Here is a 22,948-nt window from a genome sequence, read left to right as displayed (position 1 = left end):
TCTTGCATAGGCCACTTGAGAATTTACAACATTTTACAGATTAGCAATCTAATTTCAACACACTGGGGGAACAAACTCAACTCAAACAAAGGTTACGAGGACTTGGGAACAACCAGCAAAACTAGGAGTTATTAAATATCAACATTTTGAGATTTAAATTTATTTTTAATTGTTACCTGTCTTCTCAGTGTAACTGGGTAGCCACTAGGTGTGAAGAACAGCTATGAAGTGAAAGAAACACTACTGAGGAAAATCAATACTAACTGGTGATTACCAAGTTATTTTCCAGTATCCCTTTTTATATCTGGAGAATCAAAGAACTTCAGAAAGCAATCGAATTCTAATTATACAGTGATTAAACTGACAAACATCAATTGTCTTGCACTGAAACAAAACGTTTATACATTCCTTGGAATGTAAATTCAAATTTCAGAAAATTAATTCCCAGAGCAGTACCACTCAAGTCAATGAGTTACACTAATTTTACCTGTGAGAATACAGATTTGGGTCAAAGTTTCAAAATCATTTTGAGTTATCCTCAATCATCAACTATTCCCTCACTAGCAAGAAGATTTCCTGCCTCTTCAATATAACGTTCCTGTTCAAAGGGAGGCAAAAACCCCCTATGTTTCACAAAAAAAAAAAAACCAAAAAAAAACAAAAACACATTCACGCAAACCAGTTGAAAAGTTTTAGAACCTGGGGCTGAAGTAGTCAGCTGCACACCTTCATAATATATGGAAATGGCCTGCAACAAAGCAGCCTCTGTGTCAGATACACTGCTGCACTGCACTGGTAATGAAGACCAAGCTTTCAGATTGAATGGACATAAAAAGGATGTTACAAGAAATCATTTTGCAAACTGCATGCTGCTTCTAGCAACTGGCGCCCCACAGGAATATATCATGTTTATCTAATCACTTCCATCTTCTCATGGTTAAGATAAGCCACAGTTCATTTTAGTTAATAGAGCCACAGAAGTAGGGTGAAACAAGTATTCTGCTTAGCCTGCATTTTGTAAACTTGTGCACACATGTGCCAATGAAATCAAATTAATTTGATTTGATATTTTTTTCAGCTTTGAACCTCATGCACTGCCAGCAAACCACGCTAATCTAATCTGGGTGGTAGAAAAAAAAAGTTCTCCAAAATTCCTTCTCAGTAATGTTATACTTACAGCTTCCAAATCTTTGTTCTAAGGGACTTACAATAAAAACAATACTTGATGTAAATTTTTCATTTCAACTTAATATGAAATTAAGACCATGAATATTGCTTCCAAAAGCCCAACAGTATGTTTTAAGCAGGTGACATTGAATTTTCATGTAGACAATTCTATTTCTAGCAAACCAGAGTTTGAAAACTTATTCTAGAATCCAGTGACATAAATGACAATGTATATCCACAGCCCTGAAGCATACACTAAAGCAGAGGTGAAAAGTCCCTTAAAAAATATAAAAAAGAGTATATTAAATGTGATTCAAGTGCCTACAACTCTGATCCTGCATTCTCCCCTCTCTGGGTATCTCCATTTGCTGCCTCTGTTCCAGCACCAGTGTTAATTCGTGGCTCAAACAAGAGAACACATTGTTACCAGCCACAGAAGGTATCAGAAATATACATGATTTCTAAAAGTAACTAGTAAAATTCACTAAAAAAAAAAAAAGGAGAGAAAAGAACTTACAGAACAGAAAAACTATTGGTTTTGATTAAATAAGCACATGGCTAGAGATACCTCTACATGCTTGCACTATTCGCATATTGCCCCCACGCACCTCTGACCCGAAAATACCCCTGTGCTGAACTGATCCGTGACCCCCGTCAGAACAGACGCTGCTGTGCTCTCTGCTCAGTTGCAGGTATGAGTACATGCAGGTGGAACCCAAACCTGACCAACAGGAAAATGTGCTGAATTGCACTAACGCTATGCCCTCTCTGGTTTCACCTCAGAACAGCACTCCTGAGGCACTGCCCTGGGAAACCCAGCTCTGTGCTTGTGCAGCAAAACTTCCACCAGACCTCTGCCCCTTCTTTCCAGTGCCATAAACCTGTCACCTCCTGCTTAAGGACAGTTCAACCCAAAAACCCACCCTGGCTCTGCACTGGTGTGTACAGAACGAATGCATCGCACAGCATTACCTTCACTGCTTGCCTGATTAAAAAGAAGTTTGTCTGACAACAGCTCCAGAAAGGCTTCTCTGGTGTTTTCCTGTTCAGCCTGTTCAGGTTCTCAGACTGCAGAAAGAAAACCAAAATCTAATCAATAAGTTTACATTTAGCCTTCCAATTAAATCTGTTCTTACAGGCCTATAAATTAACAACACCTACTCCTCTCTTTGATCTATTCCAAATTTGTCTTTTGAAATAACAATGTATACTTAAAACCAACTTAATTAATCCACATTTGGAAAAATGAAGTCAGCTCTACCTGAAAATTCCCTTTATTTAAGAAAAATATAGGCAAGCAACAACAATGACGAACGGGAAAACATCCTGTTAACTGAGTAACTGATCTTTAAAGATTTTTTTTCATGTTTGTTACAGCATGACTTCTCCACACAGTTTTCCAAAGCTGTCATCACAATGGTTGTTGTTCTTCCAAAATAAACATAAAATTACTAAATTGCTAAACACTTGTGTTATGAAAATCAGACACACACTTATTTTTTTTTTGCATTATCATTAAAAGTTCTTCATTTTTAGGTCTGAACTTAGCAGATCTCAACTACTCAAAATGACCACAAATTCCCTTTGTGCTGCTTTGAACTTACCAAACCTCCTTTTTTCCGAGTGGTCACCAATTTCCTTTGGTTTAGTACCAAGCACAATTTCCACTAAGTTAGTACTAAAATAAAGCCAGTTCTGGAAAGATAACTACTTATTACTTCTATTTCAGTATGACTGAAGTTGAGAAAACCAGCTGTCGCTACCAGCAGAAAACTAGTCTTACTTTTTCATTTCATCTTGCCAGTGTCCTGTCCCACCTATCATTACACACCGTTAACTTTACTGCACTGTGCATAAATTCTTCAGGACAAAATAATGTACTTACTTAATTAGACTTGTGTCTCAAGTAATGTCAAATAAGTCAAGATGGTTGGACAAAACATTTTTTATGACACACCCTGAAACTCTGGAATGAATAGCCCTGATTATGTGATACACACACAAGTTTTTTTCCTTGTTTGTCTTGAACTGAGAAAGATCGTGTCTTACGCATTACTGAAGTAATGTACACACCTTTGTGCTTCTCCAAGCTTCCAGATAAATGCATCCTTTATGGACCTATCCCCCAGCACCACAGTAAGAGCAAATTCATACACTGGGATGTAGTGATGGAAGATAAAGACAATAAGAACTGTTTAAATCATTTATAGCACATCATTGGCTCCTAAAAAAGGCCATACCAAGTAGCCTGCAAATAGGAATCCTATGAAAGTGTAAAATCTAAGTCATGTATTGCTCTTTTCTATTAACATTTTGTGAAGCTCGAGGCAGTTTAAGAATTACCTACATCAGTAGAACAGAACCTTAGCCTGTAACACTCATTTCACATAACTGATAAAAACCAAATTTTTCACTGGATTGCTCCTATGATACAACTCATTGCTGGGAAGAAAGAAAATATTCCCGCCCCACAAGGCTACATCTTCGTAATTTTTCTAATTTTTTTTTTAAATCACAACTCAAAGCCTTACAAATCTTTCACCAGGAAAAAAAAACAAAACAAACAAACAAACATAATTTAGCTGAAAGAAAGTTTTATCCTAATATCCTGCATACAAACGAAGTAACTTAAAAGAGGTTTTAAAGTATTTTCTGTTTTTTCCATTCTGAAATTCCAACCTGGACTTAGGAAAGATTTCCTTAAAGGAGTTTAATTGAAAACAAAAACATACTCGGAAACATACTTATTTCAAATGCAATAATATTTTCTGATTATCAACTGGTACTAAAATCTGTATCAGTGATAAACTTGAACTAGAAACTCAAGCTATTAAGTTAATGAAAAAAAAAACAATCCCATTTCTTGCTATCGTTAGCTAAACCAAGAAGATCTCAAACATACTAGTAAAACTGATGGCTGGAGCCAGCACAGTAGGAACTACAGACAGTTGGTATTAGTTCTATTACTCTCTACCATCAGTGAACGTGTTGCCTGCCCATAAACCTAACTAGATTTTAAGTCTGGTAAGGAAGAAACAAGTCACTGAAAGCTCTACACCTGCTATAAATGAATTTACAGAATGAGATGGGAATACAGTCTGAACAGGTTCTGGTCCTTTGTTTTCTATCAGGAAAACCAACTGGCCTCAACTCTAATAATGACAACCCACCTGGAGAACAACTCTTACCTACAGCAATTGATGGAGAAACAGTCACTTGGGAAATCAAGAGCTTCCATACAGCCACAGAGACATAGATCGCTGCAGCTCAGTCCATTTCAAAGTTGACACTCTTTCAATTTTGGAGGTAGTGCCACCTGTGCTGGGAACATGTAGTGCTTCTGGACAAACACCCTGCTGTGGCTGAGCCTCTGGAAAAGGCTTGACATTCAGATACATTTTTTATAATTTGCATTTAATAAAAACAGGTTTACAGCCCTGTCAGAACTGCCAAGTAATTCCTTCAGACAATGAAAACCAGAACAGATTAAATGCTTAACTTGTCAAGCATCATTGTTTCTGCAGCCCCTGGTTTCATAAAGATCCTTTCATACAATACTTTGGGAACCCCTACAATATATTGCAGAGAAACCAGCTGTTTCCCTAGCCATTACAGAGAAGCACAGGTTGGTATAAGAAGAATCTTTCCTTTCCAGTTTGACAAAGCAGAAATCTCCCATTCACAGGTGCACACAAACTGCATCAAGCACGAGGTGGAAGAATGACTGACTATGCTGTATTACAGGGAAGGACAAGACCAAACACATGCTACATCAAAACGTGATGAAAGATGATGTTCATTTTCATAAAGCAAGTGTTAGGAGTTTTACAAAGAACAAGCAGGACACCAGCGTTTACATTATCTACCAGCTGTTCCTATCCTTTCCAATCAGTTTCAAAGAAAACTGGAGTATACAAACAGCAGGAACTAGTGATCACTTGAAAATATCACTTCACACTAGTTCTGCTTTATGACACTATTTGAATGGCACGAATGGACTACCTAGTATGACTAACACAGCTCTGGAAACCAAACATACTGACGAATGGCAAGCTTGTCTGTACTAATCCCAATCTCATTTAACTCCCACACACTGGGCTCGCTCCTGCCATCCAACTTCACTTCTCTTATCCACACCAGTTCCTTATTCCAATCTTGCAATTAACATCCACATCTCCTCCCCAAATGGTGCCAACTCTTATATGAAACATTCAAGCTACACAGGCCACGCCCCTGTCTGTGCTCTTTGATCAGCTCTTTTTGCAGACTAAGTTCCACTTGGGGAGGCAACGCACATATCCAGCCCTTTCCACCTTGTAAAGCAGCTTATCTCATAAAAAAAGCACACGTACAATGTTGCAGCAAGAACCAAATGATACTCATACTTGTAGATCAGGTCTGGGAGAGATTTATCTGAATTTTCATCTGTCAGTTGACTAGTTTCACTGCACAGAAAGGTGAAGTAAGACAGCACAATGACAAACCGAAGTCTAGCAGTCCCTGCCCCTTGTTCTGTTTTCATAGTAAGAGCACACAAACTTTAGAAATCCTCTTTTTTTTAAGTAGAGATGGAGATGACAAGTCCTTCCTCCTTGAACTCTTTGGGTATCCTACAGTGTACCCGTTAGGAACAAAACGCACATATTCATCTCATGAGGAGCTTTTCAACTATTTTATTTCCCATAGCCCAAATGACAAGGAGATACTCTGAAAAGAAAAGAGGAATTATTCCAACTCACGAAAATCCTGGTATATAGCCTTGTGTGTCCTCACCGGTGTGCCACTGGTGATCTATGACCTACATAAACACTATGTAGGTCACAAAGTATTGCTCTCCAGAAGTCTGCAGGGCACTGAGAAACAGCTGAAGTGCGTTTGATAATTGCCATATATTGATTTCACGTGTTAGCAATTACTGTGGTTGCCACAGGAATATTATGCAAGTGTCACCCTGCAGAGGATACTGTATAGGTGTGAACAAGAAGAGAAATGATTCAGTGCACACGGGCAGGACGCTCCAGAACTCACATCACCTAAATGCAGCTCAGTGCTACTGGAGCCTCCAGCCGGCACTGTAAATAAAGTTGAAGTCTCAAGCCCATTTTTCAGAGGAGTTGTGTCCATCAAGCCAGAGCCTATCGTGACAGCCAGTATTCCAAATTGAGACCTCGTACTTCAGCAGACACTTCTATTATGCATTACTTATTAAACACATCCACTTCACCTGCAATTAATGTGTCTACAGCAAAGAACATCTTGCTTTGGTAGCTGCTCTGTTTGGCAGACAAGCTAGATTTAAAAGTTCCTTCAGTTGCGTTCTGTTTTCCACTGCAGACAATGAAAGGGGAAGAAATTAGTGAAGTGAAAGTTATCCTTCTCTATTAATACAAAGTAACTGCCCAACAACTGAATGAGATCTGGCAGCGTAACAACTGAGAGGGCCAACAAAAACCTTTATGAGAACAAGCCTTCTGATGATATACCCTCAGGTCACATACAAGAGACGCAGTAGCGATGAACTGTATTCCGCAGCATGAGACAGTCCACACAGAGAAGTCCAGTGGTTTCAGGCTTTTTTTCTTCCACCACCTGGGTGAGAAACCCCTGAAAGCACTGAAACCATCATCAGTTATGTGCTCGCTGCCCTGTGGAAGCCATCCGCATTTCCCTTGCTTGCTGCCACCCACCCATCCCTGTTGCTCTTTGAAAACACTTGTGTGCCACATGCTGAGCCTGTCAGGGGCAATTAAGAAACCATTCTGGCAAAAAACTAACCATGGAGAAAGAGATAAATAAATATACAGCCACACTAGACCCATCAAGGTCATTTCACAGCTACACACTGCACCCATGAAATGCAAAATCAGAAAGAAGTGGCGTGACACTGAATGCTAAAGCTGGCCGCGCTGCCAAGAAGCCGGTCACAAAACTCAATTATTGAGACAGGAAATGCATCATAACAACATCTTGTTAAACCAGCCAGGTGCGCGCAAAGGGGAAGGAGAAATCCACACATTTCTGTTAACACTGGAGTCATTTATATTAAATTCACATTTGACATCTAACAAGGCCGCACACATACAAGAAAAAGCAAGTATGAAAAGGGTGTCTATTCATTTATACAGTGCTTAGCATTCAAAATGGATTTTACAGACATCCTGCTAACCTGTCTGGCAGAAAATCCTCCAGACAACACAAATTAATTCCAAACAGGGAGGCTGTCAGTTTTTCCCTCTTATGAGCAAGGAACTAGAATTGTGAAATGGCTTTCAGCATGCTGTTTTAAGGAGCCATGCAGCACTTAAAAAGGTATACATCACGGGAGGAAAAAATTTATTTTGCTTAAGTACAATTTTTGGACGAGAACTCATAGTTCGAACTGGCTGCGATGGAAGCAGAGCCGCAGTTTCTAAGATCATTCTGAAACAGCTCTCTCATCAGAGTAGCATGAACAAAACCACTCCAATATTGAAGAGCTAATGAGAGGACACCATCAGTTTATAGAGCAGAAATCAAAACATGATTTCAGTACAGACTAGACTAGAAAACCCAACAGATCCTTTATTGTTTTATGCTCCAGAATTTTAGTGAAGATCATATCAGGTTTATACAGAGGCAACTAGAAATCTAGTTACAGTATTTTAGCATCTTTTCCCCCTTTGTTAAAACAAAGGGGTCGTCTTCAGAACCAGCCTATTTTCTCTAGTGAGATGATACCACGGCAAATCTGTCTACCCTCCAGATCATCTCCAAAACCTTTCCTGCCAGCACCCTTAATGCAATCCTAATCCGGTCTGTGCCTCCAAAATAAAAGAAAGGAAAATATATACCTAACACCAACATGGAACCACTTTACTCTGGGAACTATTACTATCTAATGTTGTTGGTTGTGAAAGTTTTTGGGCAGTTCATTGTTGCCGGTTTGGTTTGGGGAGCTTTGCTTTCAAAGACATTCCTCATCCAGAATCACAAGCTTGAAATTGCAAATTGGTACAGGGGACTGTAAACATGGTCAATGAAGAAGATGGTCATATGAGGAATAATCACATTTCTGAGCTGGCTAGTGCATGTTTTCAAGTTTATGCTTAATACAGTATTAGATGTATTTAAGAGTGGTGCCATATTATCCTAACATATTCAATGTTTCAGCTTCAAAGTACTGCAGGACTGATGCAATAAATCTTTGTTTCCTCTACTGAGGCAGTAAAACAAGATGCAAAGGTCTGTTCTTTTGTAGTCTACAAAAGCTTGATTTCTCTGTGATATACAGTCAGTGTGCAGGCATTAAAGAGAAGGCATTAAGAACATCGAAAAATTCTCTGAACACAAATATGTAAAAAAATCTACATCTGAAACCTTAACATTGAGCTACAGTAACTTTCCACAACCTAAGTGCCTCTGGTTTTCCAATTAATTTAAAACCAAACAAACAAAACACACAAATACACACCTTAGATGCAGAGGGCAACAGGAGAGTCAGTGTAGCATATGAAATAGGAAGAATCTGTATTACTTCACGAAATTCTATTTCCCAATCAGCTTTTTTTTCCCTCTCCATAAAAAGCCATAATTAAATTTTAAAAGCACAGTTACAATTAAACAGAGAGCTTCCTGTACTCATAGCTCAGAAGAGTCATATTAATCACTCAATATTGCCAGAGTGTACTTGTCACCAGCTCTTATTCACCTCCAGACAGAATTCAGCACTGGCAGGTAGAAAATAATACATCCTTATCTCCAGAGAGCACTGACACTTGGATCTCATTCTAGGCACTGATAAACCATCCCTGCCAAGTACAGTCTTGCCTTGTGTAACATTTTTGGAAGAACAAAGATTTTGCTTTTGCACTAAATACATGGCTTTGTAAAAGCAAGCAAATAAAATCACACACCAAGTAAGAAATAATACACATCTGCATTCTCTATCGTAAACTGGTAGGGAAGAGAAAATGCAAGTTTGCACCTTCTCATTTCTGAAAACTGGGACAAATAAGGAAGATAGGAAATGGTGGAAGAAATGCTATATAAAAAAAAAAAAAAGGAACCAAAAAAAGTTAAAAACACACATATATATAATCAACTGTTTCGTTAGCCTGAAATTCTATCCTCACTGAAATCAGTGGAAAGGGATCTAAAAATTTTAGAACACAAAGATAGTCAATTCATAGCAGTAACCTTCATGAATTAAGATGCTCAATTCTGTATCTTGAGAACGTCAACATCATTGTGACAGAAGACAGTCTTCAGTGCTCCTTCAAGCCACAGCATAGAGTCCATCAAACTTCCTTTTAATAGGAAGGATACGGGACATCCTCAGAATGGCAAAAACCTTTTCAAAGATTTTTGAAGTGAGTAGCCAAGAGCTAGTCATCCCCTTTCACAATTAATTTTGAGCTGAGTATAATCATAGGATTACACTGCATTTTATTTGAGATGGAAGTTCTCCTTAGAGACTGTATTGCATCCCATGTATCATAACCTACACCACTACCCAGACTAGATTTTATGAAAGATGCATAGCCTTGTGGTTTGGGAAATTTAAATTGCTTTCCTTATCTTTCCCCTTCATGTGAAAACTAAGAAAATAACCCCAGAATCCACAGTCCACAGATTTATGAAACAACACAAACCCTCCCAGTAGCAATACATGCCATTCAAAGTCTCAAAAAACAGCAGATGCACTTTAAAATATTAAAAGGCAAGTTTGTTAAAAATTAGCTTTCATACATACACAATGGTAATTAAGAGAAAGTACATTTCATAGAAGCAATACATCCTGATAAACTTACCTCTGTGAATAAAGCAAAAAAAAAAAAAAAATCCTAAGCTGTTAACTTTCAATAAAATTCTGCCTACTCACTCTTGATTTAGAGATCAGTTGACGTAGCCAGACTGCCTCAGTTCCGTGCTTTCCTTCTGCTATTCAGAAATTTGCCCAATACCTTCCAGATGAAATTAAAGCCTTTGTTTCATCTCACTGTCGTTATCCCTAGCACTCAAACTAGAATTTTCACACAGTCAAGTGCCGTCCCTGTTTTGCACTGTTAGTGGACAATTAATTAAAGGAAAAGAGTTAGTGCACCCTAATAAACATAGGCCACAGGGGAAGCATAATAGAGGGCTGTTTACAACACAGAGTGGATTAAAAGGCAGGGTTTGCCAAGTTGTCACTAATACAAGCTGATTAAGTCTGCACGGCAGCAAGCAGACATTAGCATAGGTCGGGAAGCAGTAAAACCACAGTGGCTTGGATGCAGGGCCACACAAACATGACTAAACTGCTTCCAAAGCTAATCTAAGCGTCTTCATACCATGTTTCCTAGCACTCCCTGTTCTAGGATTTGCTCCTGCAGAGCCAGTGTGGGTGTAGGCATGCCCACAGTCTCCTTTTTTCACATTGCTGTCTTACACCAAGGAGTTCTAGCTTCTTTTCAACTGCTACAATGAGAAGTACTAAAAGTCTCACCCATACATTTGATGCAGGAAGAAATAAAAAAACATATTTAAAAGAGGCACAATGCTTTAGTATCCTCTGGATCCTCCCTATGTGGTAAGACAGGAAAGCAGAGACAGGGAGAAAAGGAATTGCCAGCACTGCAGACTCCCTGCATTTTGCAGATAGCGTTGCACCACTGTAGCCATCTCTTACTCACCGAAGAATCAAAACCCATGCGAAGTCACTTGGTGCACTTAGATGTCTTTTGCCGTGGCAATACCCACCCTGTCTCTATCACAACTCACAGAGGCTCACATCAGCTGTTCTTTATACTATTCACGACTTTTCCTGAGAACACGTCAATACAAGTGTCTGACCAACCAAGGAAACAAAACAGACCACGGAGAAACAAAAACGTGTGTATCACATACTGAGACTGACCCTCGCTAGCTCTCATTTCCCCACTACTTCCCTCTCCTCTTGGAAGCTGAAATAACCACTCTTAGCTCACTCAGTCATTCCTCCAGATTCCCAGGCATTCTTATTGTTCTTCTCCAGACTGCCTCCAATGGATTTGTACTTTGATTATTACTTTTTAAATAAATTCCGTTTTCAAAACTGGGAGCTACCTCAACTCAGACCTTACCTCCACTGGTGATAAAGATTACATCACTTAACTTGCAGAGTATACCTCTATTCTCACCTAGGTGATGTAGATACAGGACCCCACAGTAAGAACTAGACAGGTCCTGAAGGGTTACTGAAGCAAACCTCAGGGGAAGCAAGGATGCATTTGGCCCTCCGGCCTTCTCTGCTCGCTCCCATTGACCAGGCCGAAACAACCAGGTGGCAGCAATTACTTCAAAGTAGCCTCACTCTGAAGTAAGGAACTGAGCGGTGGGGCTCATGCTTTTGCTATGCAAACCTCAAGCCAACCCAAGAACCAGCCCTGTTAAAAAACCCTTTACTGAGGGCAGAATTAAACCATTCTATGACAATAGCTTGGTATGATATTCTCTAATTTTACAATTCCATAACCATGTTGACTCATTCTTCTCATCTACTATAATCTTTAAATCCTTTCTATAAAACAAACACACAAAACAGAACACTGTCTTTTGAGTCCGCTGCCAGAGAAAACTGTTTTTCAAGCACTTCAGCACTTACCCACAGTGAGTTCCTCCCGACGTTCTTTAACAAGGGTGAAACTTTGACATTTTCTACCACAAGGACTCAAGATACCAGAGATCAACTGCTCCTCCTCTGTCTGCAGGGCCTGTTAAGAGTTTTGGAGAAAGAAATTGCATTAGGCTAACACATTTTAATCTTAAAAATAAAATCATCTGGGCTACTACCCATTTCTTCGTCATCTTCTAGTGCTTCAGAAGAATGTAAATCCCATGAAAAATACCAGAATAAACAAAGTTAAACAACTGGGCCTACAAGTGTTCATTTCTATCCTCCCCTCTAAAAACAGAGACTCGTCAGTTGCTCTTCAGTTCCCCAGCATTACACACATCCTCCATGAGTTAAGAGTTGCAGCAACTCAGGGATTACATCAGCCAGCTCTTACCCTTTGAATAATGCTTTTTAAACACATCAGACCTAAACTTATCTCCGTGCTCTTTAAGCTGTCCCCTCCCCATGCCAGCTTAGGGTTGTAGCACTCGCCTTGATCATGGGTTACATCGGCCTCTTAGTCCCAGGCTCTCTTATAAGAGGATGAGGTCAAAGACCTCGGTCTGCTTTGTATTATCTGTCAACAGCTCTAGTCTTCAAAGAGCAGCAAACCTTCCTTGTCTTTCTTTTCACTATCGTTATATTTCTCTAACGACTTCTTGTCGATCTTCGTCAGTCTGAGAGTTGCATTTTAGCATTACCTGCTTGTGCTCCAACTCTACACTTGCCCGTAGTAACCCAACTACTCCAACTACCAGGACTCCCCTACCCTCCTTGCTGTGTTTGGTGTTAAAGAGCTCACTGGGAGCCAAACCAGCCTCTCACTGCTTTTTGGTTTCCCCTGTGGAGGAATAGTTTCTCTTTCTGCATTAACATAATTTCCCGAAGGAAAAATCTCTCTCCTGTGTCATCTTCTATTGCTCTTAACACACAGAAAGAGTGGATAAGATTCATGTTGACCCCACTCGACTCAAGTCTGCCTTTCTAAAAATCCCTTGGTTTATTTCACAGAAAGGCTTATTCTGCCTGCAACTGTTTCTTTCAACTCCCTGATGCCACAGACCCCAATACTCCCGTTCCTGAATAAATAATATTTTTATCTCAGAATATTTGAAAGTACTTTGGTACGATAACCGCTTGGATCACATTATCTTCTGTCACAGCCTTTTGTCACTGCACCCAGTGCTGTGTGCTGCTGAAATGCTGCTGCTGGGTTGACGTCTCCTTTAAACCTCAACTGTTGTTACTTGAAATGTTTGCCAGAAATTGGTACAAATATCACCATTAGTAAAGGAACAGGCCTTCCTGCCAATACAACACGGCGTTATCCCCCACGCTTGCTGCTGCTTCGAAATCACTCAGTAACTTTCCACCTATTGAATCGCTGCACATGCACCTGCTACGGTAATGATAAGAACGTACAGCAAGTCCTGGATTTCAGCTATGCATAGCTTAGCACTTCCCAAACCAATACAACATCCATGAAATGCGAGCTACTGCTATCATTTTAGAGTTTTAAATTGTCAAGAGGAGGAATCAGATAACATTTCATTCATCTTTAATTCATTTAACTTTTTAAAATGTATCTGCACATGAAGTAATTCAAATGCTGTTGAATTTCACTGAAGGCTAATGGGAAATGTTCATGCAAATACAAGCCACAAATTCCGCTAACAATTTTCTTCCTTATAGGCAAAGACTAAAAGAAACATTAATGCCTGGTAAAGCATTCAGATAACTTCTATATACACCAAAGGTCAAATAATTCAGGCATTTTAACTGAGCTGCCTTGAATGTCAGCAGAAACCAGGTCTGGGTGCCTACAACTTTGCCCACTCCCTCAGCCACAGCAGTCCATCTACTGAAGAGCATTATCACCAGCATTCACCTCTGCCCCTACGTCCCCAATATTGGGTGGTGGATATCACTTAACTCTTCCAATTAACCCATTTTATTAACAGGTTGCTGAAAACACCACCACTGACATGAGACATAACTTGCAAACAGAACACATCATAAAGGCAATGTTTGCTAAATGCCTTAGTTGTTTCCCTTGGAATATTTAAATATTTCTCAATAAAAGTTCTTGTAAATATAAAGAAGTTTTCTAAACCCAAGGACTCCACCAGCATCAAAGCAAAACTAACCCAGCTTGATGCAGCCTAAGGAATTCTGCAAAACCTCCTCGATTCTCCTGTGCGTTCTGCTGTATCGGCACCAGCAAGTCAGGAACCCCTGAGCACTGGGTTGTTGCTGGCAAAGATCACCACTGTAAAAATCATGCCAGCAAAAAACTGCTGAAGGCAGATGTAACCACTGACATCCATAAAACTTCTGTGGTATCTGGCAGCCGGTTCACACTAACGTCTTCCAGTGCTGTTCACACTGCTGGGACCAAAGCATTAAGAACAGGAATCACTGAGGGGAAATTGTTTTGCTTTTTTCCCCTCCTTTTAAGAGAGCATAGTATTTCCACTTTACGTGCTGCTCGCCGTATGAAAATGTTTCAAGGAGCTGATAAAGAACTTTCCAGTTGTTTACCTGAAACCAGTCCAAGCAGGCAAGCATAATTAATCTCAATGCAAGTCAGGAATTCAGAAAGGAAATTACCCACTTAGACCTAGCAATTCCAAATGCGATAGCTGACTATGAACTGAATGGCAAAATGACTAACTATTGAAAAAAAAAAAAAAAAAGAAAGAAAGAAAAAACACAAGATTCCCTCAAAACAACAGACTACATGAACCCACCACCGCTACCTTCAAATGTCAGTCAAGTCCCAGTATGAGTGCTGCTCCCAGACCATGCCACAGGTATCCCAAGGGCATTTGGGTGGGTTAAACAACGTCAGAGCCAAACAAGGAGCAGCACACCCTTTTTTTTTTTTTTGAAGGCAGTAATGGTTTACACAAAATTACTGGGCTGCTTAGCACCGGTCATAGCTGTACCTCACTCAGGCACATATGGGAGAGAACATAAAGTAATTCCAGGTCACATGCAGAAGGGTACAGAGCCCTTGTCTCTGACATGCATCCACATCTCTCTGTGCTTGGGAGTATTCATTAAGGAGTTCCTCACAAGGGGGCATGAGCTTTTGTCCTCCATAGGTTTTCTTATGGGAATACATTCTGAATTTATGGCACCATACTAAAACACGTTTATGGCACAGGCAAAGTGTGTAAGTGTCACAAAACTCCAGGGAGGAAACAGCACAGCTATGCACAGCAGATTGGTCCAGCGGAATAAGATAAGCACACGTGATTATAAAATCAGCACCTCCCTACTCACACTCCCTTCTTCCCAAATACTTTCAAAATACATGCTTACAGAAACACCACTCTCAATATAACCAATACCAGTACAGCATTGCAGCAGCAAGCCAAATTATCTCTGCCTCTCACATGTGCTGCAATAAGGCAAGAACCTGCCACATCAAAATGAGTTAAAGTAATTTAATAAAAATGCACGCTACTTTTTTGGACCTGGCTACACCATGGCAGTTTTTCATTTGTTGCTCTGTCGCATGTGTCAAAAACAAACACCTGAAAAAAATGGTTTAGTTACTATAAATATATTAATAATAGCTGTTTATATAACTAAGTCAAAAATGCAATATCCTCAGCATACACTTTCTCTCCTGCACCAGGGTACGTGAGGTTTTACTAATGATTTTATGAGTTCAGTTGGGATTGGTTTTTCAGCAGTTCAGCTCTCCAACCAGCAGCGCAGTAGACAGCCAACAGTTAAATTTAATTTACAATTCAAAAGTTCACTGGCATATAGGTCTTTTAAATAGCTTAAAGGGGTTTTGTTTGTTTGTTTGTTGTGCCAGTGTTTTTTTTTTTTTTTTTTTTATGTACATTAGGAAATCCTTCTAGCTGGGAGCTTTCTTGCTGGCATCACTTTATCAGCTCCCCAGGCAAATTAAAATACTACTACATCAGTGACTACATTAGAGCTACTTATATAAGAAAGTTTCACAGGAATAAATCCTACCCTCCACTGATAAACAACACAGGCAAGTTGTTCAAAATGCACAAGACTTAGGAGGAGAAAGGGCACAAGCGTCTCTCAGCAAGTTACTTACGCAAAGATCCTAGCACGTTTTTATTACCATACAGCTTGTTTTGTTTTTTCAAACCAAACAAGTTATACTAAGGCATGCAACTGTTCAAATCAATTAAACAACGTCTGTCATGCTATTTGGAGACTTGAGTAGAGGTACACGGGACAATGATGACATTTGACTATCCTTCTGCAATAACATGGCAAAAATATATAATAATAATTCACCTAACATTTTTAGCACTATTTTGCTATCTATTTCCCTACAGAAGCAGATAGCATGTTCTCTATAATGCTAATCATGATGAGACCAGAATTAACTGTCACAGTACACTTGGGCAATTCAGTATTACTTCACACTTGAACGTTTTTTTCTTTTTTTTTTTCTTTTTAGAAGTCATTGATTTCTCAATAACGTCCCTGCGCACCCATGGGGAGCCACCACAGTACGAAGCAGAACAAATTCCAGGACAAATATTGCAACTGCCAGGAAAACACGCTGCCTTTAGTTCAGAGACAGAACAAAGCAAATCAAAGACCTAAGTACACCTCACGCAACCTAACCCTCATCCCTCCTTTTCAGGTGACAGTTTATTCCGGAGGAAAAAACCATAGCGTTACTTGGTACGTATGGAACTGTGCTTTCAGGCCTCCTGCACGCAGATAGCTGTATTTGTGTCACGTTTCCAAACTTTTCTCTGCCAATTAAAGCTAATCCCACTAGACACAAAGGTAACACTTTTACAGATGATGCCTTCAGGTGTCCAGAACCTCAACCACCGTTAGAAGGTCTGCTTTCATTCCTTACTGAATTGCCTCACCTGGATGCGTCCTTCAGAACCAACCTTTGACAAGCATTTTCTGGCCACATGATTTCAAAGGGAAAGTACTCTTATCACACCACCAAGATGACTCCTTTACCAGAAGGTAACTACATGCAGTCATAAGAAGTCTTATGATTAATGCCATAAAACAGTAAGGCAGTATGTGTTCCCGAAAGCTCCTTAGTCCTGATAACACTAACCTGAGCTAGGAATGCTTTATTACCACTGCAGCACCTCCAAATGCCAATCAACACCACAAAAATATATTGATGGATGGAATAATTACTCCTGCATAATGTACAGCACCATTTCTTGCTGTATGCATTCAAAAGTGTGTTCAAAACCATTCTTTCAGCTTAGCCTAGTCAGTGTTCAGACCTGATCCAAGTCTAGCTGGCCTGCTCTACAAGACAGATTGAAGTCCTACCTCTGACTTTCAAATGGATGAATCCAGTCAGGACAAGGTACTGGAGAGTGTTTGTATGAGGTTTTTAAAGGTATAATTCTAACAGAATATAAGAAGCCTTTATTTTGTAACGATGCTGTACTGTAAAAGAGACAAAAATGCAGAATTTCCAGGTCATTATTGCCCCAGCTTTACAGTAGAGCAGACCTTTGTAGCCTATCCCATGTCCACACTATCAGAGCAGTAAAAATGCATCTATAAACATCATTTCATCTATAAACTCATCTGTAAACATCTATAAACATCAGCATAGGCATCTACTGTCATGTGACAACACCACCTGAAATACACCATATGTTAGAGCAGCTACACGGAGCAGGCTGCAAGACACAAAATCAGTGTTTTGCTCTATCTTCCTGGAAGCTCTCTTTCCTTGGTGCTAAATAAGAGTACAGAATACATTTGCTTTCTGGGTGGTAGGTCAGACAGTCTTAGACTAAATGACTATCTGGTTAGGCTGAGAAGACCTCACAACTAAGCCAACAATGCCATGTCAGCATGTTTAAATAGAGAGAACACTTGTGGCTGAAAAAAAAAAAATAGCATGTCTTAGAGTTTAAGTGTCTGTAAACCAAAATATAGTTTTAAAACTATTAGAAAAAGGATGAGTGGAACATGCGGTCTGAAAAGCCCTATTCTCAGGGACACACAGCAAACACAAACATGCCAACTGCTCTAGACATGTTGTAAAGCACAGAGAGAGCAGAGCGCATCTCTCTCAAACGTTTGAGAGAAACTACAAGTCACAGTAAGACCAGGACATATAGACCTGCATTGTCAAAGGCTTAAGTACACAACTCAGACATTAAGAACTACACTGGATTTCCATAAACCTCATTAAAATTTTAAAAGTTCTTGCAATGAAACATTCTGCAAACATCAAAAAGTATCATTTGTATACTAATAAATAAAGATATGCAAGGGTGGAACAGCAGCCTGTAAATATATATATATATTATTTTTTTTAAAGCAGCCTTAAAACTTGATGTACATCAAAGTAATCTCGATAACCCTTCAATGAAGGGTTTAACAGAGAAACTGATGATTCAGATGGTACTGAGTCTGTAAGTCTGAAGACTTACACTTAGCAGGGTCCAATGCATTAGTATAATCTTTTAAAAAGAAAGTGCATAGACAGACTTCTAAAACTCAGTTTCATATCATGATTGAATAAAATCACGCCAGCAGCAGTTTCTCCAATTTTGTTGCTCAAAGTTTTGGATTATATGAAGTTCCACATCCCACTTCAGAGAGAAAAAAAAAAAAAAAAAACCACCCTTCACAGAGCATAACCTAATTTTTACCATAACCACCATAACGCTTTGACAGTAAAGTCTTAAAAAAAAAAAAAGAAGTAAAAAAAAAAAAAGTAAATGGAGTTATGTTTCTTTTACAGGCTTTAGCAACTCAGCTGTCATCATTTTAATACAATTCAGTTATTTTTTCAAAGTACATATTGTCAGCCTTCATGGTTCAACAAATAGATTAAAATAGCTGTTTGCAGAAGTCAATTGAAAACATTTGTGTTGATTGAGATGAATCACAGAAAAAGGCATCTGGGTGTTCAACAGCTTCACAACTGCAACTGCCATCCTCACATCGATACATCACCGGTACAGTCTTGCCCTTTGCAACTATTTATACTTTACAAAGCAGATTATAAGGTTTTCTGTCTTTTCTTCCTCCTTTGACCTTCCACATTTATTAACGTACAGCCAGCAAGGAAGACATGAATCACAGCATCAGGTCCTAATTCCTAGATTAGTTTCAGAGCAGGTGGACTCTTTATATACAGCCCAGCTGAAGTAAGGCAGCACAAATAACGTGAAAATCCTAATCTGACTTGACTCCTTCAGGTGTTCTATCCCCTTCCAATTACCCTTAATTCTAAAAGATTTACCTCTAGAAATTATGACACAAAAACAGCACAGGCCAAAAGCATGGGTGTGAACTGCATGGCTTAGCACTACTACTACACTGATGTGAGAGAGCTCTTTGAACAAAGAGTTTATTACCACTCCCTCTTCAATCTGAAAACGAAACAAGATAAAAACATCACACCTCGCTGCCAAGGAAATAAGGCCCTGAATTCTTCTGAGGGCTCTGAGGAGGGGTGCAAGCCCTGTGGTATGGATGAAAAATGCCACTGCGGACTCTGGAGCAGCATCAGAGTTTCACGCTGGTCATTGGAAAGTATCAGGACAGCGAATGCAGAGGCAGATTCTGCAGTATTTTTCAGCTTAAAAAGTATGACAATGTATAAAAATAACGCTCATTTGGAGGTATTTATCTTCCTATCTGTCTCTGGGATGATCAGAAGACCAATCACAGGCGCTGGGCAGGAGAAGGAGGAAATCCGAGCGAAATATTACCTCGGATGATCTTGAGGTCTCTTCCAACCTAGGCATTCTGTGATTCTGTGAATACTGCCAAGCCTGCCTCAGCATTTCTCAGTTTTCAGAGCTCACGGGTCCTGATGCGGCAGAGCCCCAGCAGCACGGCTCGGCCCCGCTCACAGCCCCCTGGCAGGCACCGCACCGTCCCCACAGGGCCCCGGGGAGCGCCTCACGCCGCCCTGCCCACACAGCGCTGCCCCGAGGGCAGGCGGCAGGCACTTCATCGAGGCAAACTCAGCCCCTCGCTTTGCTGTGGCGCCCCAGAACACCCAAAGGAGCCTTTTTAAGTTTTCCTAAGTGACTGACGCGAAGAATTTCCTGAGGGAAAAAAAAAAAAAAAAAAAACAGGTCGGTATTACCGGAGCGCTGACGGAGAAGTGCGAACCCAAACCGGGAACTCACGGACAGGGTCAGAAAGCCAACAAGCCAAGTGAAAAAGACGCTGGTATCACACCTGTGAGGAAAAAAAAAAAAAAAAAAACCCTCCTGGAGCAGCCAGGAGCCCTCCCCAGGCTCTCCCCTCGCCGCTCGCCCCGTCCCGGCCGGCTTCCCGTCAGGGCACTTGGCAGCCAGGTCGCGCCCAGCCTCCCCTCCCCTCCCCTCCCCTCCCCTCCCCGCGGAGGGGGATTATGCCGGCCTGATTTCCCGTGACCTACATAGCGCAACCGGCCCCCCTCAGCCCCTACCTGGCTCGGCGGCTCCCCCCCAACACGGCAGCCGGGCCGGGCCGGGCAGGGCCGGTGTCGGGGAGCGGGGCCGTGTGGCTGAGTCAGGGCGGCGGGGAGGAGCCGCCACCTGCCCGGCTCCGCCAGGCCCGGCCGCGCTGCCCCCTGCCGGCCGCCCGCTCCTGCCTCCGCCCGGGGGAGGGCGCCTGGAGGCGGCCCGCGGGTCTGTGGGGTGGCTCTAGGCACTGGGGAAGGGTCCTTCAGCCTCGGGACGGCAATAAAGTGGTAATAACAACGCACAGCACATGGCTCTGGGGCTTTATGGCTGGGCCCGCGAAGGGAAGGTGGCCCCGGTTATGCGCGTCACTAGATGGCACTGTTATACACGCACCTCTGTGTTTTTTTTTTTTCTTTTCCCTTAGCTGGTGCTGCAGCACACGACTGCCTGCCTGCCTGCCTGCCTGCACAAGTGCTGGTGCTCCTCGGGGTGCGTTTCTGCCAGCAGCTGCCTCTCCCAAGGGCTCTTTCCTCGGTGAGTCACTGCAGGCCTGCAGGGCCTGTGCCCCTGTGTGGGGCTGCAGGGGGAACTGAAGCCTGAAGTCATTAAAACTGAAAAAGCCCTCACAGGTCATCAGGTCCAACCATCCCTGACCAATGTCACCCACTAACCATGTCCCCAAGCACCACATCCAACCTCTCCTTAAACACCCCCAGGGACAATGACTCTACCACCTCCCTGGGCAACCCATGCCAACGCCTGACTACTCCTTCTGAAATTTATCCTAATTTCTAACCTAAACTTCCCCTGGCACAACTTGAGGCCCTTCCCTCTAGTCCTATCGCTAGTTATCTGTGGTTAGATGTTAGGAAGAACTTCTTCACTGAAAGGGTTGTGAGGCATTGGAACAGGCTGCCCAGGGAAGTGGTGGAGTCACCATCCCTGGAAGTCTTCAAAAGACGTTTAGATGTAGAGCTTAGGGATATGGTTTAGTGGGGACTGCTAGCGTTAGGTCAGAGGTTGGACTCGATGATCTTGAGGTCTCTTCCAACCTAGAAATTCTGTGATTCTGTGAAGAGGCCGACCCCCAGATCAAAGAAGTTGCCCAGCTTTGTGCCATTTATTTCTCCTTCATGGAACAGCAGCAAACCAGAAGCGCCAACAGCCTTGTTAAATCCAGCCCAGGACACTTAAGTATTAGAAATTAAAGGTAGTTTCCCAATGATGTTAGCTATAGCTTGTATTTCTCTATCCTTTAACTGTGGTAGACTGCTGTTGGTGAATAGTTAAGCATGGTTTGCTGTGTCTTCCTTCTTTTTTTTTTTTTTTAAAAAAAAAGGTTTCAAGTGAATTAATTAGACTGTCACCATACTGATTGTGATTTTGCTAATGACTCCAAATAGGAAAAGACATTGGCCTATTAGAGTAACTGCTCATTTACATAAAGATATAATATAATTTACCAAGTGTAATGGTATTCTCTGTGAGCTCAGGAAGTGTTCTCTCCAAATGCACTATGTAATTAAAGAATAATTTACTAAGGTTGCTAACTACATAGGACCTCACAAACTAACTCACACCTAGGTATGCTAGAGTTAAGATTTCCCAACCCAGGACAAAGCTGTCATCCAAAAGTCCAGTCAGAAATTAAACTACCTTGAGTCAGGTTCCTCCATTTAGAATAACCGAAAGAATTAAAATATCTTGACATGTAGAAATTAAATCTAAGCTTTTGGAGTGAGGGGTGGGGGAAGCAGCCATTCCGGAGATAACAGTTCTTCCCTCTTCTCCTGTTGTTTATTATTTTCAGAACTGCAAGATGAATTGTTAGTTCAACATTATTCTTTAATTGTAAATGCTATGGTAGAAGTGCTCAGCAGAGGTACCAAAACATTCTCATTGTCTGAATTCAGGGTGAATGTTGCCCAGATCTCTGGTAGTTTATTTCTCTGTTGGAGACATGTATTTCAATGTTAGATGCAATATTTCTTACCATTTGTTCAGGAAACAGCTTCTGTGTGCTGCCATAGCGCTTGGATTCACAGGTAGGTGGCATTCAGCATCTGCCTACAACAGCAGAGCAGAAGCCAGCTTGGGAATTTGGTAAAAGTGTCTAGAGGACTCTAGCAGAAATTGAGAGGATACTTCTGCTTAAATTGCTCAGTCTCAGCAGCGTGGGAGTTGCCAGCCAGCGCACAGATGCCTTCATCATAAGTAGATCATTAAGGAGTAAGCCTCTGCAACAGGATCTGTTACAGATGCTGATAAAATCCATTTCATTTCTTTCTATTGCTGCTGTAAGCATTTCAAAAACACTCCATAATTATTTTTCATGGGGTAGTTAGGTGGAAGCCACGATAGCTGTCCCTTTATATCCCTATCTCTTAATCATTAGATAGGCTGTTCTATCACACAGTTAGATGGAAGAGATGGAAATGTAAAGATGGCTTATCACAAACTCCTGCTAATCCTCCTAGTGGCCCTTTTTGTTCTGAAGGCATTCTTAGCATCTAAGAAATACTTCACCAAGATAAAACAGTAAGAGGCATAATACCTGACTGACAGGAGAGCTGCAAGAACTAAAGGTAATGCAAGTTTTTAGCAAACAGCATATGCCTGTCTTGAATGTTGTGTCATCAGGACAAGTGTACAGCGTCTAGTAAAGTTTAAGCAATAATTACAGCTAAATTTGTATTTATAGTAGTTAGAGAATATAACAACATGTGTGGTTATACTTTTGGGCACTGGTTTT

General features: G+C 41.0%; 1 protein-coding gene across 6 annotated transcripts in view; it reads right to left on the bottom strand.

The window, feature by feature from the left end:
- Positions 1 to 20,325, bottom strand: part of FHIP1A (FHF complex subunit HOOK interacting protein 1A) — a 94,621-nt gene extending 74,296 nt beyond the window's left edge. For 2 of the 6 annotated variants that reach the window (XM_084516789.1, XM_084516788.1), the window contains exons 1-4: positions 20,220 to 20,325; positions 19,893 to 19,987; positions 11,771 to 11,879; positions 2,140 to 2,235 (exon numbers count right to left, since the gene is read on the bottom strand). The gene's annotated coding sequence lies outside the window, so the exon portion shown is untranslated. Of the gene's footprint in view, positions 1 to 2,139; positions 2,236 to 11,770; positions 11,880 to 18,850; positions 18,890 to 19,509; positions 19,636 to 19,892; positions 19,988 to 20,219 lie in introns of those variants that run through there. The other 4 variants (XM_084516793.1, XM_084516791.1, XM_084516790.1 and 1 more) reach the window with 4 other exon arrangements.
- Between the last annotated feature and the right edge of the window lie 2,623 nt (positions 20,326 to 22,948).

This window comes from Aythya ferina (assembly GCF_964211825.1).
Source record: "Aythya ferina genome assembly, chromosome: 4".
NCBI lineage: Eukaryota > Metazoa > Chordata > Aves > Anseriformes > Anatidae > Aythya > Aythya ferina.
The sequence above is the reverse complement of the archived record's forward strand: the minus strand, read 5'-3'. Positions and strand labels throughout refer to the sequence as shown.